We start from the raw sequence: 13,414 nt of genomic DNA on the forward strand, positions 1-13,414 counted from the left end.
CAGAGCCATTTGAACCATTTGAAAACCATCATAACGACCGGGAGAGCGGTGAGCTGACCACACGGCCCTCCTATCCGCATTCTCATTGAGGATGACACGGCGGTCGGATGGTCCCGATGGACCACTTGTGGCCTGAAGAGGAGTGCAGTGCAGTTAATTAGTCTACATGTCATCTCCCTGGTTTTACGATTATTTGTAATCATTTTTAGAATCTCTTTTCAAGAGACTGTCTTTTGCATTCAACTGATCTTTCAAGTTATTTGGCGTCGCTGCCAGCATAAGAATGCTGTTGGAAACCTTACAGTTTTCTTCTTCTCCCAAAATTGTAATCCTTCACAAAATCATTTATTGGCGTTGAAAATTTTAGAAACAACTGGTATTACACTCTAGTTTTTGAAAATTACGTGGTTCTTGATCGCTTCTTAAGTCGCGGTTCCTTCTGGTACCTCTGGGAACATTTTGCAATAGTTTTTGTCGACGATAATGGAAAACACTTCTTTGAAATTGTGAAGTTTTAAAGGAAGTGATACAGTTAGGAGAAGGTTATCCACAACGCGTATTGATACCAGATTGCAGTTACAAGAATACAAGATAAGAATAGCTGGGTAGCAAGCGAGACGGAGTTGTAGCCTGTCCTCGATGTTATTCGATATGTGTGTTGAGCAAGCTGTAAAAAACAAAGTTCAGGCAGAAAAAACAACGATTTAACGTTTGCTGATGGCTCTGTAATTCTGAGATAGCAAAGATATTGGACGGAATGGGCAGTGTTCTGACAACAATGTAGGAGATGAACATCAGGAAAAGTAAAGCAAGGATAATGGAATGTAGTCGAATAAAATAAGACGATGCTGAGGGACTTAGATTTAGGAATGAGACACTAACAACACTAATTTTTAGTTTCGGAAGCGGATTTACGGATGATGGCGGAAGTAGGCAGTATGAAGACTGGTAGTGGGAAGAAAAGCTTCGTTAAAAAAGCCTTGCATTAACATTTAATATAAATTTATCGAGTAGGAAGAAATTTATTAAGTATATTAGTTAGTTGCATGTTCCATGGATCATTTGAATGATTATTGTGTCAAAATGATATGGAACGAGTCAGTTTACAGGATACATATACATGCTTAGGTTTAACAAGAATGAATATATTATTCTTTTCAGACCTACTCATGCAACTACACTTAATAATGTTTTTACTTGCTACCAGCTTTTAGGACTAAATTCCTCAATGCAACGGAAACAGTTATGTAGGAGAACTGGTTTTAAATTAGATTCAAAACTCGCTTCGCGACTTGTAATGCATTTTTTTTTTTACTGGGTAAATGATCAAAGCCAGCCGCTGTGGCCAAGCGATTCTAGGTGCTTGTGTCCGGACCCGTCGCAGGTTCGAATCCTGCCTCGGGCATGGACGTGTGTGTTGTCCTTAGATTAGTTAGGTTTAAGAAGTCTAGGGGACTGATGACCTCAGATGTTAAATCCCATAGTGCTTAGAGCCATTAAATGATCAGAAACCTTCGATACTGCATACTGAACTCCTTTCTGAGCCATTTACAGCGTTAATAATCAGTAATAAAGAAGTCACTGTTCTTCTCAAAGTATATTGTGACGGCCCAATTAAAGTGCCTACCTCTTTGAAGACGTACCTACATTACTTCCGTGTGTAAACACCACATATTATTCGTATTGCTCGCTTTTGTGGAGTCAGTACCTTCTTGCTAAGTGACGAGCTACCCCAGCAGATTATTCCATACAACATTATTGAGTGTAAGTACATGAAGAGGTTGACACGTTTGTTTCCCTGATGAGCTGCTGTATGAAGAGGAAAAGTTGCTAAACTTAATTGCTTGAGAAGCTCAGTAATATTCTTCTTCCATTCCAAGTTTTCATCAGTATGTACATCCAGAAATTTGGAACATCCTACCCTATTTACTGACTCCTGCTCATATGGTACATCAGTGGTTGCTATGACTGTTTCTTGTACAAAATTGAACCTAGTGTGTTTTCTCAAAATTTAGGAAGAATCCATTTCCAGAAAACTATGTAATAATTCTTTGGAAAATATCATTTACGAACTCCTCTGCTGCTTTCTCTCTAATGAGATTTATTATAACGCTAACATCGTCTGCTCAAAGTAGCAATTTTACTTGCTGACTGTTAAGTGGAAGTTCATACACATATATGAGGGTTAGAAGTGGACCTGCGAGAGTCGGTTTGTGATTTTTTTTTTCCCTCAGACACTAAAATTTTCTACTTCGAACGATTTCCGACACACATCTAGGCAACCAATGAAGAGGCACTGAATTGAACAGAAGAGAAAACTAAACTATCACACAATCTGAGTAAAAAAAGGAATGATTAATAGGAAAGATCCTGAGTCATCAAGGAATTGTCTAAGACCGTAATATTGCTCGCCTGAGTTACCAATAATTACAGCTTTTTTTTCAAACATTAAAGCTTTACTCAGTATGGTGTGGGTTACAGGCCATGAAACAAATATATGAACACCATCTTTCTCACATACTCCACCCACTACTCACTTACTACGTATTTCATACCATGCGTTTATGATACTATAATTGAGACGAATACAACACATCCTTGAATACTTCATGAAAATGCTTCTCCGAGTTGTAGTTAGGTCCCGCAATGGAGCAGAAATTGCATTATTATTCATTTTGCAACAATAAATGACCTAACTGATAGTTCAATACGACAATAACTAGGTAATGGCTACTACACTGTTGAAGGGCTTACACATTATTATTATTGCTAGTTGTAGCGGTGAGAGGAAGCAATTGGCAGCCTGAAGTCTTTCAATTTCTGCCAGTTCAGAAATAAGGCCTCCAGCAATCAACTGATTTACCAATAGTAAGCGTAGTGAAAACATTATAACATGGTTGATTTTAAACGGGGGTGCAGCGTGTATGAAGAAAGTGTCACTGGGCAGAGGAAGGGATATTACAGCAAGTGTCTACCATCTATGTGGATAGTTAGCTCTCTTTTCTGAGAAGGACTTGTAGGAACCACTCGCGATGCACTGACAGTTGCTTCACCATTAAAAAGAGTGTTAAATGAACTGTACCAGTGGTGTCATGGACTGATTCGTTAGTGTATAGTTTAATAAAACAGCTACAAAAACCAAATCAATTCTAGTTAGATGCTAATGTAACTGATGCGAGGGAACAGGTTGTGTGTGTATAATGGTCTCAGAAATGGTTGAGAACCACTGGTTTTTTTGATAATTGAGGGAATTCTCGGTACGGGGGGAGGGGGGGGGGGGTGTAAAATTCGGAGAGGGAAAGTTAGGCATGAATAAACTAAGCAGGTTCAGACGGATACAGGCTGCAGAGACGAAGAAACTTATTCAACCTAGAGTAACGTCAAGAAGTGCGTCATACCAATCTTTGGACTGAAGACCGCAACACATTGTCCTGAAATTGTGTGTGCACGTAGGTGAAGGCGTTAGAATGGCGGGGAAAGTTGGCTGTCCGTTAGCAGAGCTTTCTGCCGTTGCTGACGCAGACGCTTTCATATTTATAGCGAGCTCTGTACGCCTCTGCTCTAGTATTTCGCCCCAGTCGCGCCTATCCTACAAAGCAACGCGGAGGCGGGCTCTATAAATTACTACTTTTCCCTTTTTTTAAGACTTGACGCAGGCTGTTGTGAACACGTCTAACATCTATTACTGCAAGGCGGTGTACCATTTATCGTGACCACAAACGAAACAAGTAGTTCATCGAAACTTCCTGGCACGATAAAACTGTGTACCGGGCCAAGACACGAACCTGGAAGGTCTTGCCTTTTGGCGGGCGTGTGCTCTACCAACTGAGCAACCAGGTCTCGGGTTCGAGCCTCGCTCCGGCAAGCAGTTTTGATTTGTCAGAAAGTTTCTTGTCAGCGCACACTCCGCCGCTGGGCGAAAAATTCCTTCTAGAAACGTGCACATTATTAGCAGTCATTTTTTATTTATTCTCACGAACGACCCTCGCAGGTCGCATCCGTCATCAGGTGGCCTTATGTGGACATTGGGATACCTGTGTTGTCTAACGCCTTTGGGATAACCTGTGACACTGTCTTAAAATATATTTTAGCACATGGCGCATAGTTTTCCGGAGATCTTTGACGGAATAGATGAAAGGATATATAAATGTAAAAGTACAAATAAAGCACCTCCAATGCTCACAAGCTCCTGTTCCTGTTGCGTTGCCAGCCGCGGTGGTCGAGCGGTTCTAGGCGCTTCTGTCCGGAACCGCGCGACTGATACGGTCGCAGGTTCGAATCCTGCCTCGGGCATGGATGTGTGTGACGTCCTTAGGTTAGTTAGGTTTAAGCCTAGGCGGCTGATGACCTCAGATGTTAAGTCTCGAAGTGCTCACCTTTTTGCACGTTGCAAGGAACCCCGGATATGCTCAATAATGTTCATGACTGGGGAGTTTGGTGGACAGCGGAAATGTTTAAACTCAGAAGAGTGTTCCTGGAGCCACTCTGTAGCAATTGTGGACGTGCGGGGTGTCGCATTGCTCCGCTGGAATTTCCCAAGACCGACGGAATGCACAGTGGACATGAATGGGTGCAGATGACCTGATAGGATGATTACGTACGTGTCACCTCTTGGAGTCGTATCTAGACGCACCAGGGGTCCCATATCACTTCACACACCATGCCGTTACAGAGCCTCTAACAACTTGAACAGTCCCCTGCTAACATGCAGGGATCATGGATTTATCAGGTTGTATCTATACCCGTACACATACAGTCGCTCGATAAAATTTGAAACGAGACTCGTCCGACCAGGCAACATGTTTCCAATCATCAACAGTCTAATGACCGGTCCAGGCGAGGCGTAAATATTTGTGTCGTGCAGTCATCAAGGGTACACGAGTGGGCCTTGGTCTCCGAAAGCCCATATCGATGATGTTTCGTTGAATGATTCGCACGCTGACACTTGTGGATGGCCCGGCATGAAATCTGCAGCAGTTTTCGGAAGCGTTGCACTTCTTTCACTCTCTTCAGTCGTCACTGGTCCCGTCCTTACAGGATCTTTTTCCGCCCTCAGCGGTGTCGGAGATTTTGATGTTTTGCCTGATTCCCGATACTCACGCTGCAATCGTGAAATGTTCGTACGGGAGAATCTCCACCCCATCGCTACCTCGGAGATGCTGTGTTCCATCGCTCGTGCGCCGACTGCAGCACCACGTTCAAATTCACTTAAACCTTGATAACCTGCCATTGTAGGAGCAGTAGCCCGTCTACAACTGCACCAGACACTTGTTGTCTCGTACATGCATTCCCGACCGCAGCGCCGTAATCTGCCTGTTTAAATATCTCTGTATTTGAACACTCAAAAATGGTTCAAATGGCTCTAAGCACTAAACATCTGAGGTCATCAGTCCGCTGGACTCAGAACTATATAAACCTAACTAACCTAAGGACATCAGACACAGCCATGCTCGAGGCAGGATTCGAACCTTCGACCGTAGCAGCAGCGCGGTTCCGGACTGAAGCGCCTAGAACAGCTCTGCCACAGCGACCGGCTTGAATACTCATACCTATACCAATTTCTTCGTCGCTTTAGTATATGTGTATAAAATGGAATTACTCATCGGAGCCTTCTCGATTAGCTAATCTACGTTTTCTGATTTTTTCCAGCTTACGTCCTTTGAGGCAAATATTCACAACATTAACTCATTTAAAGTATTTATATGTCTGATGCTGTTTTTGTGCATGGGTGTTCGGTGGCTTAAATAATCGGGGGCTTACTGGTAAATAATGAATGTGACTGATTACGAGAGTTTGTTTTTTCAGTTGACGCTTATAGCGGTCACTGTCAATCTGTCAACAATGTTTCTACTTAACGACAACTAGAGTGTGCTGCATCATACGACACGTCGTGTGTATATGTTCAGTATTACCTCATCTAAAGTTCAATTCTCTCTCAAAGCCGACAGCATTTATCGTATTTATTTTTTGTGAATTAGTCCCACATGTGGCACGCATGACTTTATACTTTGCTTCCTTTTTTAGCTTTTCCTCTGCGGAAAAAAATTCCACGTTGACGATCTGCGGCAGAGGCAGTTAGCTGTTTGTTTTACCTGTCGCATTCGTTACAGGCTGAACAGTTTCCTGTCGAGTTTCCTCATTTTCGCCGTGTTGTATTTGCGGCGACTATTTGCACAGTTAATGTTGTTGTTACACAATTATGCGCGCAACAGCACACGGTTATTTCTGTGCACACAGAGGCGTCCCTGCTTTCGTTCTGTTACTTACCGTCGTTGTTTATCGCACACCGCCGGCAAAATTTCCGGCGAAAACGGAATAAAATTGGCGCTTTTATATGCTCAACTACTGGCTTAGCTGGAAGGCAAGACGACGGTAAGGTCATTACAAACAAAAAACAATTTAGAATGTACAAAGCAGGCTCGCATCATCAATATTTGTGTCATTGCTGATTTTTGTGCTATGGGCATTAGGCCGGGTCCAAGGCATAATTATTTGTCTAATGTTTCGTCTTCCAGTGTGAACGCATCATAGGAGACTACACTGGGGTGAATAAAGCTATGGATTAGTAACAGGCACACATACAGATGAGGAAAGGATTGCGTACACAATGAATAAGAGGGCAGTGCTCTGGCGGAGCTGTCATTTGTAATCAGTTGATTCATGTGAGAAGTTTTCCTACGTGATTATGGCCGCATTACGGTGTAACAGACACTGACCACTGAATGGTAGTTGGAGCTAGACGCATGGGACATACCATTATGGAAATCATTAGGAAAAGAGCAGCTGAACGGAATGGATAGTGCCTTGAAAGGAGGATATAACATGAACATCAACAAAAGCAAAACGAGGATAATGGAATGTAGTCGAATTAAGTCGGGTGATGCTGAGGGTATTGGATTAGGAAATGAGACACTTTAAGTAGTGAAGGAGTTTTGCTATTTGGGGAGCAAAATAACTGATGATGGTCGAAGTAGAGAGGATATAAAATGTAGACTGGCAATGGCAAGGAAAGCGTTTCTGAAGAAGAGAAATTTGTTAACACCGAGTATAGATTTAAGTGTCAGTAAGTCGTTCCTGAAAGTATTTTTATGGAGTGTAGCCATATATGGAAGTGAAACGTGGACGATAAATAGTTTAGACAAGAAGAGAATAGAAACTTTGGAAATGTGGTGCTACAGAGGAATGCTGAAGATTAGATGGGTAGATCACATAACTATGAGGAGGTATTGAATAGGATTGGGGAGAAGAGAAGTTTGTGGTACAACTTGACCAGAAGAAGGGATCGGTTGGTAGGACATGTTCTGAGGCATCAAAGGATCACAAATTTAGTACTGGAGGGCAGCGTGGAGGGTAAAAATCGCAGAGGGGGAGCAAGAGATGAATACACGATGCAGATTCAGAAGGATGTAGGTTACATTAGGTACTGGGAGATGAAGAAGCTTGCACAGGATAGAGTAGCATGGAGAGCTGCATCAAACCAGTCTCAGGACTGAAGACCACAACAACATAGGGAAATCAATGTTTCGAGATCCGCAGTGTCAAGAGTGTGCCGAGAATACCAAACTTCAGGCATCACCTCTCACCATGGACGTAGTGGCTGACAGCCTTCACTTAACGACCGAGAGCAGCGGCGTTTTCATTGATTTGTCAGTGCCAACAGACAAGCAACAGTGCGTGAAATTACCACAGAAACCAATGTGGGACGTACGACGAACGTATCCGTTAGGGCAGTGCGGTGAAATTTGGCATTAGCGGACTATGACAGCGAGTGCCTTTCCTAACAGCACAACTTCGCCTGCAGCGTCTCTCCTGAACTCGTGACCATATCGGTTGGTCTCAAGACGCCTGGAAAACCGTGGCCTGGTCAGTTGAGTCCAAATTTCAGCTGGTAAGATTTGATGGTAGGGTTCGAGTGTGGCGCAGACCCTGCGAAGCCACGGACCCAATTTGTCAACAAGGCAGTCTGTAAGCTTGGGGTGGCTCCATAATGGTGCGAGCTGTCGTTACATGTAATGGACTGGGTCCTCTGGTCCAACTGAATCTAGTAAGGTCTATTTTTTTATAAGTACATGGCATGAAAGGGAAGCAGTGGTTGGGAAAGGAGTGAGACAGGGTTGTAGCCTCTCCCCGATGTTATTCAATCTGTATATTGAGCAAGCAGTAAAGGAACCAAAAGAAAAATTTGGAGTAGGTATTAAAATTCATGGAGACGAAGTAAAAACTTTGAGGTTCGCCGATGACATTGTAATTCTGTCAGAGACGGCAAAGGACTTGGAAGAGCAGTTGAACGGAATGGACAGTGTCTTGAAAGGAGGATATAAGATGAACACCAACAAAAGCAAAACGAGGATAATGGAATGCAGTTGAATTAAGTCGGGTGATGCCGAGGGAATTAGATTAGGAAATGAGACACTTCAAGTAGTAAAGGAGTTTTGCTATTTAGGAAGTAAAATAACTGATGATGGTCGAAGTAGAGAGGATATAAAATGTAGACTGGCAATGGCAAGGAAAGCGTTTCTGAAGAAGAGAAATTTGTTAACATCGAATATAGATTTATGTATCAGGAAGTCGTTTCTGAAAGTATTTGTTTGGAGTGTACCCATGTATGGAAGTGAAACATGGACGATAACTAGTTTGGACAAGAAGAGAATAGAAGCTTTCGAAATGTAGTGCTACAGAAGAATACTGAAGATAAGGTGGATAGATCACGTAACTAATGAGGAGGTATTGAATAGGATTGGGGAGAAGAGAAGTTTGTGGCACAACTTGACTAGAAGAAGGGATCGGTTGGTAGGACATGTTTTGAGGCATCAAGGGATCACAAATTTAGCGTTGGAGGGCAGCGTGGAGGGTAAAAATCGTAGAGGGAGACCGAGAGATGAGTACACTAAGCAGATTCAGAAGGATGTAGGTTGCAGTAGGTACTGGGAGATGAAGCAGCTTGCACAGGATAGAGTAGCATGGAGAGCTGCATCAAACCAGTCTTAGGACTGAAGACAACAACAACAACAACATAGACCTGTTTATTTCTACAACGGTTTACATCAATTTACAGCATGAACATTTAGCTATTTTTCGACGTAATCACTATTTCTGTCGATGCATTTTTGTAGACGCTGTGGCAGTTTTTGTACGCCCATGACATACCAGCTCGCCGCCATGCTGTTCAGAAAGTTATGAACCTCTTCTTTCACCTGAAACGTCCCTTTAGAAAAATTATACAGGACTATGCATAAACTGACACACAATATTTTTAGCGCAACGCAATCTGACTTTCAATAATCCCTACAAAAGAATGGCCCTGGCTAACAATAACCTATACGTTTCACAAATCACTTACCTCACAAAAATCTTGGTTACTCGAACTACTGCAATACAGCGAGCGCCACTACTGCCAGCTAAATAAAAGATTCAAACTACGGAAGGCACTAACTACTGATAGGTATAGTTAGCAAATGAAAGATTTTAATAGACAACAAACAATGTGTTTACCTTAATAGTCATAATATATGTATCAGTTCATGACATCCATTCTTACAAATTTCAAAACTCCGCCATCTCTCTCCCCACATCCACCACTGCTGGCGGCTCACCTCCAACTGCGCAACGCTACGCGCTGTTAGCATCCAGCTGCCGCTGCCCAACACTACAATGGCAGACAACAATGCAAACCAGCCACAGACTGCACACGGCACAGCCAGTGATTTTCATATAGAGCGCTACGTGGCGGCAGCGTTACCAATAAAAAAACCTAAACAGCCTACTTACACACCTCGTCGTCGGAGCGAAATCGCTTTCCGGCCAAATGTGCTTTTAATCTAGGGAAGTGGGCCGCAAGTCAGGACTATAGGGTGGGCGAGTGATTATGTTCCACTGAAACTGTTACAGGAGAGCAACGGTTTGCCGAGCGATGTGCGGGCGAGCGTTGTCACGGAGAATGTGTACGTCCTTGCTCAACATTCCTCTTCTCCGGTTCTGAATTGCCCGTTGAAGTTCCTTCGGTACCTATCAGCGTTAATTGTGGTCCTAGCGACTCAGTTCCGACGACGAAGTGAAAGAAGAGGTTCATAACTTTCTGAAGAGCATGGCTGCGAGCTGGTATGACATGGGCATACAAAAACTGCCACAGCGTCTACAAAAATGCATCGACAGAAATGGTGATTATGTCGAAAATAGCCAAATGTTCAAGCTGTACTGACGTAAGCCATAGTAGAAATAAAGAGATCTATGTACTTACAAAACAAAAAAAGGAGGCCTTACTTCTGGGACTATCCTCGTATTATTGACTGAAAATGGTCATACTCGGCTACTTGGAGCCAATTTGCAGCCATTCAACGATGGAATTCTTATGACTGACAATGCTCCATGTGATCGGGCCATAATTGTTGGCGATTGGTTTCACAAACATTCTGGACCGTTCGAGCGAAAGATTTGGCCAGTTAGATCGTCCGACATGATTCCCATCGAACATTATGGGACATAATCGAGAGGTCAGTTTCTGCACAAAATCCTGTACCGGCAGCACTTTTCCAACTATGGACGGTTATAGAGGCAGCGTGGCTCAACATTTCTACAGGGGACATCCAACGACTTGTTGAGTCCATGCCACGTCGAGTTGGTGCACTATCCCGGGCAAAAGGAGGCCCGACACCACATTAAAAGGTATCCTCTGACTTTTGTTACGTTAATGTATAATGAATCAGAAAGTAACGCCAAAATTAAACACGCAGGACAAAAACATAATTTTAGAACGAAGATGATTTGATAGCGTAACAGATCTGTAGATAAAGACTGGAAAGTTGCACAGGTCACACCAACTCTTAATAAAGGAAATAGAAGTGATGTGTTGAATTACTGACCCGTGTCACTAACGCCGAATTGAAGTAGGGTCTGGAACATATACTGTGTTAGAACATTTTGAATTACCTCTAAGATCCAATTTATTGACAGATAGCCAAATTTTGTAGGTTTCGTGAAGTATTTTGACACCTATCCTCACTTGTGATCAAATCAAATCTAATCGTTTCAGTTGTGCCACTAGATTTGTGATTTTCTGTCAGAAGGTTCACAGTTTACAGTAACTGACAGAAAATCGTCGAGTGAATCAGAAGCTATGTCTGGGGTTCCCAAGTACTACAGGCTCTCTGATTCCTATCCGTATAAAAGATTTAGGAGACAATCTGTGAAGCCCTCTTAGATTGTTTGCAGATGATGCTGTCACTTACCGTCTCGTCAAGTCTTCAGAAGATCAAAACCAATTGCGAAATGCTTTAGACAAGAAATCTAAATAATGAAAAATGTGAAGTCATCCACACGAGGATTAAAAGGAATCCACTAGATTTCGGTTACCCGATCATACGCAAAAATCTGAAAATTGTGAATTCAACTAAATACTTAGGGATTAAAGTTACGAATAGCTGAAATTGGAACGATCACATACATAATATTGTCGGAAAATCGAATCAAAGATTACGATTTACTGGCATAACACTTAGAAGTTGCAACAGGTCTACTAAAGAGACTGCTTACACTATGTTTATCCGTCCTCTGCTAGAGTACTGCGGCGTAGTCTCCGCATGAGATAGAATTAACGGAAAACATTGAAAATGTTTCAATAACATCAGTTCGTTTTTTGTTATCGGGAAATAGGGGAAAGTGTGTCACGGATATGATACACGAGTTGAGTTGTCAACAATTAAAAAAAATCGTATTTCTTTGCGGCACGATCTTTTCACGAAACTTCAGTCTCTATTTCCACCGAATGTGAAAATAGTTTGTTGACTCCCACTTACATAGGGAGAAATGAGCTTCGTAATAAGATAAATCAGAGATCGCACGCAAAGATATAAATGTTCGTTTTTCCCTGCGCTGTTGGAGAGTGGAACAGTAGAGAACTATCTTGAATGTTGTGCGATGAACTCTCTCCCAGGCGTTTAACTGTGAATTGCAGAGTAGTTACGTAGATGGAGATGGAAAACGAAATGGTTGTAAACGTATCCATGGAGCAGCTGGTTTGTGACGTCATTAGATTGCTGCTTCAAATCGCACAGTCGCACCGACTTGTGTTATGGAGTTTGTAGTACAATTTTTTGTGTGTAGTTTCCTTACGCCCTGCATATGATCTACATCTACATCGATACTCTGCAAATCATATTTAAGTGCCTGGCAGAGGATTCCTCGAACCACCTTCACAGTTCTCTGTTATTCCAGTCTCGCATAGCGCGCGGAAAGAATGAACACGTATATCTTTCCGTACTTGCTCTAATTTCCCTAATTTTATCGTGGTGATAGTTTCACCCTATGTAGGTCGGTGTCAACAAAATATTTTCGCATTCGGAGGAGAAAGTTGGCGATTGGAATTTCGTGAGAAGATTCCGTCGCAACGAAAAACGCCTTTCTTTTACTGATATCCAGCCCAAATCCTGTATCATTTGTGTGACGTTCTCTCCCGTATTTCGCGGTGATACAGAACGTGCTGCCTTTCTTTGAACTTTTTCGATGTACTCCGTCAGTAACATCTGGTAAGGATCCCACACCGCACTGAAGTATTGTAAAAGAGGACGGACAAGCGTAGTGTAGGCAGTCATCTTTGTAGGTCTGTTACATTTTCTAAATCTCCTGCCAATAAAACGCAGTCTTTGGTTAGCCGTCCCCACACCATTTTCTATGTGTTCCTTCCAATTTAAGTTGTTCGTAATTGTAATACCCAGGTATTTAGTTGAATTTACGGCTTTTAGATTAGACTGATCTATCGTGTAACCGAAGTTTAACAAGTTCCTTTTAGCACTCATGTGGATGACCTCACACATTTAGTCATTTAGGGTCAACTGCTACTTTTCGCACCATTCAGGTATCTTTACTAAATCGTTTTGCAGTTTGTTTTGATATTCTGACGACTTTATTAGTCGATAAACGACAGCGTCATCTGCAAACAACCAAAGACGGCTGCTGAGATTGTCTCCCAAATCGTTTATATAGATAAGGAACAGCAAAGGGCCTAAACACTACGTTGAGGAACGCCAGAAATCACTTCTGTTTTACTCGATGACTTTCCGTCAATTACTACGAACTGTCACCTCTCTGACAGGGAATCACAAATCCAGTCATGTATCTGAGACGATATTCCATAAGCACGCAATTTCGCTATGAGTTACTTGTGTGGTACCGTATCAAAAGCCTTCCGGAAATCCAGAAATATGGAATCGATCTGAAATTCCTTGACAGTAGCACTCAACACTTCATGTGAATAAAGAGCTTGTCGTGTTCCACAGGAACGATGTTTTCTAAACCCATGTTGACTGTGTGTCAATAGACCGTTCTCTTCGAGGTAATTCATAATGTTCGAACACAATATGTGTTCCAAAGTCCTGCTGCATATCGACGTTAATGATATGGGCCTGTAATTAAGTGGATT

At 42.4% G+C, this 13,414-nt stretch overlaps 1 protein-coding gene across 1 annotated transcript in view; it reads left to right on the forward strand.

The window, feature by feature from the left end:
• The window catches only part of LOC126295504 (insulin-like growth factor 2 mRNA-binding protein 1), a 717,023-nt gene that overhangs the window by 309,484 nt on the left and 394,125 nt on the right, over positions 1–13,414 (forward strand).

Source organism: Schistocerca gregaria, chromosome 11 (genome assembly GCF_023897955.1).
Source record: "Schistocerca gregaria isolate iqSchGreg1 chromosome 11, iqSchGreg1.2, whole genome shotgun sequence".
In the NCBI taxonomy this organism is placed as follows: Eukaryota; Metazoa; Arthropoda; class Insecta; order Orthoptera; family Acrididae; genus Schistocerca; species Schistocerca gregaria.